The sequence below is a fragment of the Pinus tabuliformis genome, chromosome 6, assembly GCF_031772625.1.
Source record: "Pinus tabuliformis cultivar Carrire ecotype Pingquan chromosome 6, CPIR1, whole genome shotgun sequence".
Lineage (NCBI taxonomy): Eukaryota > Viridiplantae > Streptophyta > Pinopsida > Pinales > Pinaceae > Pinus > Pinus tabuliformis.
In genome coordinates, this window is record NC_142292.1 from 336,541,664 (window position 1) to 336,552,020 (window position 10,357).

The 10,357-nt window shown below is 34.1% G+C and overlaps 1 long non-coding RNA gene across 2 annotated transcripts; it reads left to right on the forward strand.

Annotated features, from left to right (window-relative positions):
* Window positions 1–5,567: 5,567 nt before the first annotated feature.
* LOC149258672 (uncharacterized) lies at window positions 5,568–8,157 on the forward strand. 2 transcript variants are annotated; one of them, XR_016256842.1, is made up of 2 exons: window positions 5,568–5,780; window positions 5,999–8,157. It is a non-coding gene; the product is annotated as an uncharacterized LOC149258672 (long non-coding RNA). The 2 variants fall into 2 exon arrangements; XR_016256843.1 differs by having other exon boundaries at window positions 6,039–8,157.
* The last annotated feature ends 2,200 nt before the right edge of the window (window positions 8,158–10,357 follow it).

Below are 10,357 nucleotides of genomic sequence, written 5' to 3' on the forward strand. Positions count from 1 at the left end.
TATAATTGCTACAATTTACAAAAAAAGAAGAAGATGTTTTTGGTAAAATTTAAACTTTAATAAAAATATCTCATAAAAAGCTAAACTCTAACTTTTCATATTTATGTATTTTAACAATTTTTTTTAATAAATCTAAGGACTTTAGATTAGATTATATTTATTTTGATTAATGTGTATTGTAGATATGTTAATATGATGTGTTTTTATATGGGTGAAGATAAATGTATTGAATGTAGTGTGAAGTTTTATAGATTTTATGTATTATGAATACATGGTGGTTTTGGATAGTGATATAATACTTTATAAGTAGGTCAATGTAACATAGATACCATAAATTATACAATAGTCTTCCACATCAGACAATTAATCTTTAATCCACAATACTCATAAAAACCCCACATAACCAAGCCATAACAAACATTATATAAACATTGGAACTTTATATTCCAATCAACAATAAATATAACAAACATTATATAAACATTGGAACTTTATATTCCAATAACAATAAATATCTTTCTTACTTAGCATAACTACACTTATATAAAATAACCCAAAAAATAATAATATTTTGCAATAATTTTTATTATAATAAAATCTCCTCATTAAAGATTTATAAATTAATAAAAATTAGCATAGTAGTAAAAAATTGTATAATGAAGTAGTGAATAGATTTTTCAACAACTTTAAGTTAAAATATAGATATTAGATTTGATGGATAAGGAAAAGTCACGAGAAATTTTGGGGAATCTTTTCTTGTTGACCAACATTCCATTATAAATTTATATAAATTATTTGAAATTATATTAAAGATGGAGCTTTCAAATTTCTGGAAATCATGATTGAAAAGATGCGAGCATAAAATTTCTTTCATTTCAAAGTATTTCCTCATTTTAATCTAAAAATTTGTATTATTGCAAATATTTAAAAATATAATAAAGACAATAATGAAAATTATACAATATTGCTAATATTATGTGAGTGTGTATTTATTTATTTTTTTAAATTAATTTATTATAATTGATATTGAAATATTATTTATAGTTTATATTTATTATTATTATTTAAAGAATTTATATTTTATGAAATGATTTATTGGTGAGTTGTAAGAGGGTAGATTTTCACTTTTCTTTTGGGTCATTAACATTTTTCTTTGCTAGGCAATGAAATTGTGTTATATTTACGTTTGAAGAAGATGAGCTCTTAGCCAACATAAGCTATATAAAATCTTATCGCTGGACCAAAAGGTGATTACCAATGATTACTGTATAGATTTATCCCGCCCACCTTATTTGAAATCCCACGGGGGGACATCTTTGGCCCCTTGTGATAAGGCTTAAGGAGTAGGCTCCCCCACCCTCGTGGAGTCTTGGCTCTTGCTAAGTCATAAATTCATGGTATATCTACTTATATACAAATTATTGGATAAACTCTCAATGTCACTTGTTAGATTTCATCTTGGGCTTGGCCTAGATTATATGGATCACCATAGTTAAAGAAAAGGAAAATGATTAATGTGTAGATAGAAAGAAAGAAAGAAAGAAATTATTTTAACATCCATGAGGCTAAAGATAGCCTATGGGACAGATTGCTTCTTCATTTGCTTGATGTATTCGACCCTTTTTCTTTGAAGCTTCAAAACAAATGCTCCAAGCTTCTTGACAAACCCCTCGCTAAATAGATTATCCCAAGAGCTAGCTGCCAACATATCTACATAACTTTCCCTGTTGTCTTTGAAGGCCTCACATTCTAAAATAAAATGTTTTTATGTTTCCACTTTTCTGGAAGAACAAAAAATGCATACTCTTTCCTTCCACACTTCCTTTGGCCTTTTCCAGCGCCCTGTTTCACAACAGAGTTAATGAGAATTAGTCCTTTACTGAGCAATAAGAATTTTGGCTCTCTAAGAGATATTGGCATCTATGTATGTTTTTGGTTGATGACTATGAGTGGGATTAAACACTTCAATATAGTAATTTTTCTTTCTTCCTAGCTCCTTATCCCAAGTACGCTTGTGGAACTTTTCCATAACAAAAGCTTTTATCTCCTTGCTGTTTATGGGACACATGTTCAAACAAATACCCCATTTACTAAACCATTTGTTATTTTGTTGCATCCAAGTTTTTTTGCTCTTGCACAATCTATCATTAAAGACAACCTTAGGCCATCTACCCTCTTCCATTTGCTCATTTTTTTTTAAATACCTTATGACTCGCACCATAGCAATTGCTTCAATAGGAGCAATCCCTGTTTCACTTAACAAGATTTCATAAGGAACTGCACTTTTAATCTTAAATTTGTTTGTAATCAAACGCTTTTGAATTTTCTCAATTTGTCTCCACTGCATGTCAGGTGTTCTGTTGGCCCATAGTTCACAACCATAGAGAATCACCGGAATCACTAGAAGCCCAAAAAGAATTTGAGTGGTTTTCCAGACCCATAACTCTACCTCTATACACCTATTTTGAAAAGCATAAAATGCTTTCCAACCCCCCAAAGTTCTTTTCTTTCTACAACCATTCCAGCTTAGATTTTTGTTGAAGTCAATTCTGAGGTATTTGTAATCCGCAAGTTCTTCCAGAATGTTGCCTTCAAAGTAGAACTTATGCTGGTTATGTTTTCTTTTCTTAGAGAAGACCACTACTTTCATTTTGCTGATATTGACTTGCATCACCACACTTCTACAAAAATGCTCAAGGGATAGTAAGTGCTCTTGCAAACCAAGAGCCGGTTTAGCAATCAGAATAAGGTCATCTACATACAAAAGAAACCTTATAACAAACTTGTGCAAATAGATACAATCACCCCCTTTTGAATTTAACCACTCCTCAAGCTTGTCGATATATAAACCAAAAAGGGTAGGAGACAATGGGAAACCTTGATTGACCCCGATATCGCTTATAAAACTTTCAGAAATGCCTGTTGAAGTTCTAATTTTGACTTTCACCTCTTCATACAGCTTATGCACAACTGCTCTCAAATGTTTAGGAACCCCAAGTTCCTCCATTATGTGCCAAAGCTTATCCCTAGGAATCGAGTCAAACGCTTTTCTGAAATCAACAAAGCAACAAAAGACTTCTTCCTTTTTCTCCCAAAATTTTTCAATGATGTGCCTTAAAGTTATACAATGATCAACTGTGGAATGTTTAGGTCTAAAACTTGCTTGTCCTTTAGCACACTTATCTCTTTCTTCTGCCCACTTGCTAATTTTGTTTTCTAGCATGCTTCCAAATAGCTTTGCAAACAAAGGGTTTATCATGATGGTCCTGTAATTGGAGGGATTATTGACATCACCGCTCTTGAAAAGAGGTATTGCCAAACTAGTTGTCCAATCTATGGGGAGCCCTTGTTGTATGATGTAATGTGAGGTGCAAGAATCTTTGAGCCCCACTTTAGATATTCTGCTTGGAGTTCAGCTACGTATTTTGCTTTTCCAACACCCAACTTCTTGATACCCATCTCTACCTCTTGTACCGTGAAGAGTTCAGTATCAGTGTTGACCAAGTGGGGAGGGTCAACCTTGAGAACCTGCTCATAGAGTTGTCTTGCATATTCAAACCATTTAGAAGTTGTAATATTATTTCCAATTTGTATCTTTTTCGGTTGGAGCTCCTTCCAAAATAATTTGGGATTATTTTTCCCAAGGAAGATTAGTTCTTCCCTCCTTGAAACCATGAAATCAACCTTTCTTGCTTAATAACTGCTTGTAAGCTTTGAGCTTTATGTTGTCCTTGTTTGACTCTTTCCACATTCTCCTTGCCTTTTTGAATTCCTCGTCAAACCAAGCATTATCCAAAAAGCAATTTGTTTCAGACTTCTTAATTTTTGCTATTTTGCACTTTGCAAGTGCGCATTGAATTAAATGTGTTAATTCATGACTATGAAGGCTGTGAATTGTAATTTTCTCCTTCTCGAAGAGCCTCTCTAGCATCATTTTGAAGGTATTACAATTTTCCGGGGTCAAAAGAATTCTGCTTTGTGGGAGATTTTGTTGGACATGTTGAATTTTTTACTCTAATTGTTTCTTTCCAATCCAAAAGAAACATAAACAAATTGGCTTGTGATCTGATTTCAAGTCCCACAGCTGATCTCCAATCAAAACTTCCTCCATTTTCTCACACAATCCATGCAAGCAAATTACATAATCTACCACACTTGCTCCATTGTAAGTATTGCAAATGAAATGATCGGACTTTGCCCATCTAGTCAAGCAATTACAAATGACTAAATCAAAGGCCCCACATAGAATAAGCAATTGTTCACTAAAGAGATTGTAGCGCTTGTCCTTTGAAATTCTTTCCCACTGATGATTACTTTCTTCTGTAAGCCAAATAGGGTCACAATCATCTTTACAACAAAGAATGCTAGCTTGCTCACTTGTAGTCCTAGCATTGAAATCACCCACTATAAGGACTTCACATAGCTGCGAATATGTTGCAATATCCGCTTTTAAGGCTACAAATGGATCTTTGTGGTCAAGCCCTCTACCTTTGTAGATTTTTGAAACCTGAAACACAAAATAGCATGCTGCAATTCCGATGTCCCTTGTGGCCATTTCTAAGACCACCTCTATTGAAATTATGCATTTTTTAATAACATCTAGTTTTAATCCCATACATGAGATCAACTATTATCCTTAATTACAATCTAAACTCTTACATGAAGGAAGTCCAAATTAACATTTTCTTAGAACATGACAAAACTTATCATAAGATAGCAGTGAATTAGGAGTAAGGACAAACATCACTTGTTGCTACCTTCAGATGAGTGTTATGTTAACCAATGTTTTTTAAGAGAGTATACTTTCACTTCTATTACAAGTCTTTGAATTTTGGAATATTATCTCTCTTTTTGTTAAACAAACTTTTAAATTACAAATAATTTTAAATTTTACTCCAAAACTAAAAATATTTCTAATTTAAATAATATTGATATTTTTTTTTATATTTATTTGTAAATTATATCAACCAAAATCATATACGTTTGTATTACAAGCTCAGATCTACTATGCAAAATAAATTACATCAACCAAAATCATATAACGTATTACTTCAATTCTTTATATACTAGCTTAGATCTACTATGCAAAATAAATTATATCAATCAAAATCATATATGTTTTAGTAACGTATTATTTTAGTTCTTTATATATTACTTAGATCTAATATGTACATAGAGAGATCAAATCTCTCTTGAAGTGTAACCCTCTTTTAGTGAAAAGAGATTTGATACCCTCTAGAAACTTGGTAGATCCATAATTAAAATATATTTAAGCGAGTTCAATTATTAATCTTTAAATAAACCACATTTGAAAAAAATACTTAAAAAAACCTATGAACTAAAAATATTATTTAAAAACAAACCAAATAAAATTTTATATTTTATTTTATTTTTAATTTAAATTAATATTTTTATTTTCAAGATATTAAACATTACATCATCACTGTAGAGTTTACCAGACAGAAAAACCAAATATATCAATGATGTGGTGGACCACCCGGCGGAATCAAAATCTTTTGTTATTCAAAGTCTATCTGTCCTTCTGCTTTCTCTCCAAAATTATACCTCACCCACCGCCTGCCAGTGTATTTTAAATTGAAACCTAATATGGATATGATAGGAGAAAAGAAATTGTAACCCAAGTCCTGAACCTACAAAGTGGGGAATAACTTTACCAACAAATACATTTAACTTTTCTTAGGCTGTTTCATTTCGCCCAAGCTTAAAATACGACTCTTCACAACTATCATTGCAACGCCATGGAGGTCCATGAAACTGAGGTGAGATTTCTGTTTTGAAGAAGATTTTCAGTTTGAAAATGTTGTGAAAAATAGCAATTTTGCATTCATAAATTCAGTATAAATTTGCAATGGCTTGCTCTGAGATTGGCGTTAGGTTTTAATTCCATTATATTATACTCAGCGTGTAATTCCTATTTTGTAAAAGGAAAGTGTTACGAAATAAACTGAGTCATGCCTTATCTTGGCTTCGTTTCTAGATTTCTTGGTGTGGGAATGACAATCCATTCAGTTGTTCAGGTAATTACTGTTGCCCTCTCCGACCAGAAAGAGTTGACATCTCTCAAATACCCTGCAACCAGCATCGACGCTATCATCACGCAGATCTGGCAAAACTCTCCGACTGAAGGGGATGTTTAACAGACAAAAGGTGAGGGATATGGGTGGAGCTGGCAAAACTCTCATTTTGAAGAGAATCTTCAACTGCCAAAAGGTGAGGGATATGGGTGGATCTGGCAAAACTCTCCTTCTGAAGAGAGTCTTCAACAGCCAAAAGGTGAGGGATAGAGGTGGATTTGGCAAAACTCCCATTTTTAAGAGAGTCTTCAACAGCAAAAAGGTGAGGGGTAGGGGTGGATCTGACCAAACTCTGCTTCTCAAGAGAGTCTTCAACAGCAAAAAGGTGAGGGATTGGGGTGGATCAGGCAAAACTCTGCTTCTCAAGAGAGTCTTCAACAATAAAAAAGTGAGGGATATGGGTGGATCTGGCAAGACTCTGCTTCTGAAGAGAGTCTTCAGCAGCCAAAAGGTGAAGGATAGAGGCAGATCTGGCAAAACTCTTCTTTTGAAGAGAGTCTTCAACAGTCAAAAGGTGAGGGATATGGGTCGATCTGGCAAAACTCTCCTTCTAAAGAGAGTCTTCAACAGCGAAAAGGTGAGGGATATTTTTGGTTGTGGGTCATTACTTGGGGTCACTGTTTTACATGGTTTCTCTTTAACAAGTCTAACAAATCTCATAAATGAACACGGTAGACAAATAGCCATGCAAACAAAGGTAGATCTGAATAGAAATATGAAAAGAAAAGATGCTAAAATATGGTTGAATGAGAGAATCCTGGGAGCAAAGTTTTCTCTGAGGTTTTCCCGCTTATAGATAATGTATGGGAAGAGGGTAAATTGAGAAGAACGCAGCTATGACAGAGCACTACAAAATAGCATTGTTAATTCTGGCAATTGCAGAAACAACCACAATAGCAATGGGGGATTTGATGGAATATGAATGCAAAAATATGGTTGAATGAGAGAATGCAGAAAAAGAGTTCGCCTTATTCTTAGATGATGTATGAGGAGATGGTATTAAGATGATGGAAGAATTGGGTCTACTTCGACTAGCTGAACACTCTAACTCCAATATATTGTGAGTTGCAGGGATCAGAACACATTGTTAAATATTAGAGACTCCAACTCCAAAGTTACTGTGAGTTCAGGGACCACAACCCACTGTTAAATATGGTAGTTGCAGAGACATCGCCAATAACAATGGGGTATTTGATAGAATAAGAAGGGAGAATTATGGTTGAATGAGAGAATATGAAGATAGAGATTTTCCTAGTTCTTAGATGTATGAGGAGAGACTGGTAATGGAGGAATTGTGTCTACTGCAGCTAGCCGCTCCAACTCCAAAGTTGTCAGTGTTCCGGGGACCATGTAAGAGTATGAAATATGGGAGCTGCAGATAACACTGGGAAATTTTTGCAGTTCCTGGTTTGAGGTATCTATTGATGTTATGTAACTTCTTTTATGCATAATGAAATTTTTTCTTCGTGAAAAGAAAAAGAAAAAGCTGAGAAATTTGATGAAATGTTAGAATTAACAGTCGTTTGCTAATCATGCTATAATATTGGAAATTTGGAAATAATCCAAGCTTGTGGTCCACAAGTGTGGAGGGATTATGCTTACGCTCAAAGTTTGAGGCAGGACCATGTCAGAGACTACTGATCCACAAGTGTGAGAAATTGAAATCTGGAGGTTGTGGCAGCTGCAAAATTGTTCTGCAATTGTGTTTTCTATAGGTAGATGTTTCCTTCGTTTTCAGTGAAATTGTTTATTCCAAATTTGGCATGATTCCATTGTTGATAGCAGAAGGGTTGACTTCAAGGAACAACAGTTACAAGGAGCCACGAGGCTACAACCCAATCGAGATTGCTAGCATTTACTTGGACCTATTGGCCTGCGGCTAAGAGGTCTGCCCATAGGAAGCTATCTGCATCTCTTGTAAATCTAGTAAGCTTCCAAATCTTAGTTTTTAATAGTTTTAGCATCAGAGAATTATCCTATGGTTAATCTAAGACAGTCAAATTTGTATTTTGATCTAACACTTCAAATATCAAATATAAATATTTTTTTTTGTGAAAATAAAGTTGAAACTTAAAATCTGCCATTTATCGTAGCCTTAAATTTTATGAAGATTTGCAGTATATCTTTTAGCATCTGAGAATCCTCACACATTCAAAATCTCGAGCAATATGACTATATGTCTAATCCTGGAAAGTCTACCCCACGACAATGCTAGCATGTCAAAGTTGAAAAGATGTGGCATACAATGTTCTCCCCTCTTTAAAATGGAGAGCAAGTTTTTGAAAATTTTTAATTTTGCATCAGATATCTTTGAATGTCCTCTGTTAAAGAATTTTCCCATGGGATTCAGCAAGATGGGGGCATTTTCTCTGTTGGAGATACTTTCATTAGGTTGGACGGATGAGCTAGTCTCTAGTTGCTCGTAGTAGAGAAGGGTGCAATTGCTTTACTTGAAAATGAAAGCATATAGTTGTTTAATGGTATTAGAAAATTATAAAGGTCAAGATAGCACAGATTTTAAAGAATCTATAAAAGGGTACTTGCAAGTGCATAATCAAAAGGAAGGTTGGCTTTTTGGTGAATTTTCGTTTTTCCTGTGAATTTTCCTTTTATGTAAAATGCCATGATTTTTGTTGATGATCCGTATGGCAGACCATTGCTCTGAAAATTTCGATGTGTTGTTCAAGTTACTTAATACTTCATTCTTTGTAAACTGTTGTTTTCCATTTCACTTTGGTAAGACTTAGTAGCAAATCAGTTCAATAATCCTTGTGATAGCAGACATTAAAAAAAATTACATGTTTTTTCATCTGTAGTATTATTGCCACATGTTGCTGTCATGAATTTAATTTTTATAATTTTAATTCTGCTCCGTCGCTGCTACAGGATCTGATATATACAACAAACGTTATTTTACCAATATATCACAAACTACTTATTCTGCAGAAACCCTATGAAAAGCAATAGTTTAAAACATATCTCGTAGACAGAATGCAAGTCCCTAAAATTTGCTATTCTTTTTCATTTTTTCTCTTGGAAATAACTCAGAAAACTCCTAGGCACTTCCGCTGTTCCAATGATGGTACCCACTGTGAAGTAAATTATAGACTCAGTGTGCCTGACCCATGGGAATTGTAGTGGGTCCTGCACAACATACTGCAATACTGGCAACAACTTGGCAACAGTGACACCAATAAATTGATCTAACTTTTGGGGTTAAAATCTGTTATTTGTTTTTATTTTCAAGTAAATCAAAATTAAGAGTCATTAAATAAAATGATGAAAAAGGTAATAAGACTACCAGTCTCACCATTGATGGTTTTTAATATTTATTACTGCTAGGATATTATAATGGAATTGAGAAAGATAGAAATATGATAAATGATCAAACAAATTCTTCCTTTAACATTATAATCCTATCATAGCACTACTTCTAGGCATGGCAACCATTTTTATATAGATTTGTTGCTCAAGCTCAGAGTCTAATTCCTTTATAGCGATATTGCAGGAGGGTTAACCTGTACGAGTATTGCAAAGCTAACTTGAAATTGATATGGTCGTTGTTCTGTATGAAGCTGCCAATCAGTATAAATGAGGACTTGAATTAATGCAACTCCATGATTGAGTAGCTATAAGAGAAATTTGGAGTCACACGGGGTCATTGGTCGCAGAGCAGCAGCTGTGTGGGTCTGCCTGTGGGGAGAGGGCATAGGAGCCAAATTGACCGTATGCCAATTAGGTGCAGAAGTTGAAGGTGGAGGACACAGGTGCCAGACTGAACTGAATCTGTGGGCTATATGAGATGCATATATACATCTAGTGGTGACATTTTTGTTAGGGAATGATGTCATAGATATAGAATGGTTCTAACAACTTCCATAAACTTCCTTTTATCGTAGTCACTTTGGGTAACAAGTAGAAAATGTAAACTCAAAATTTAATGTAAGATAAAACAGAATGTGCCTCTGGCCATGATGATTAGATTTGATATAGAAAATCCTCACGAATCCAATAGTGAGAGATCTCATGATCTATCCAAGACTTAATGCTGATGGAGCCACAGGCAATTTCTTTCTTGATAAATTAGGGACCTTTCTAATCCACGTGTCATTAAATGATCATGATCTTTCCATCAAAGATCATTAATTAACTTGGAGTTAATGGGATGGTTTTGGCCAGTGTTGATAAAATTGGTTTTTCAGGTATGATCTTCCCTTCACAGGTATTTTGTTAAATACCCCCATCTTAATGATTTTTTTCCA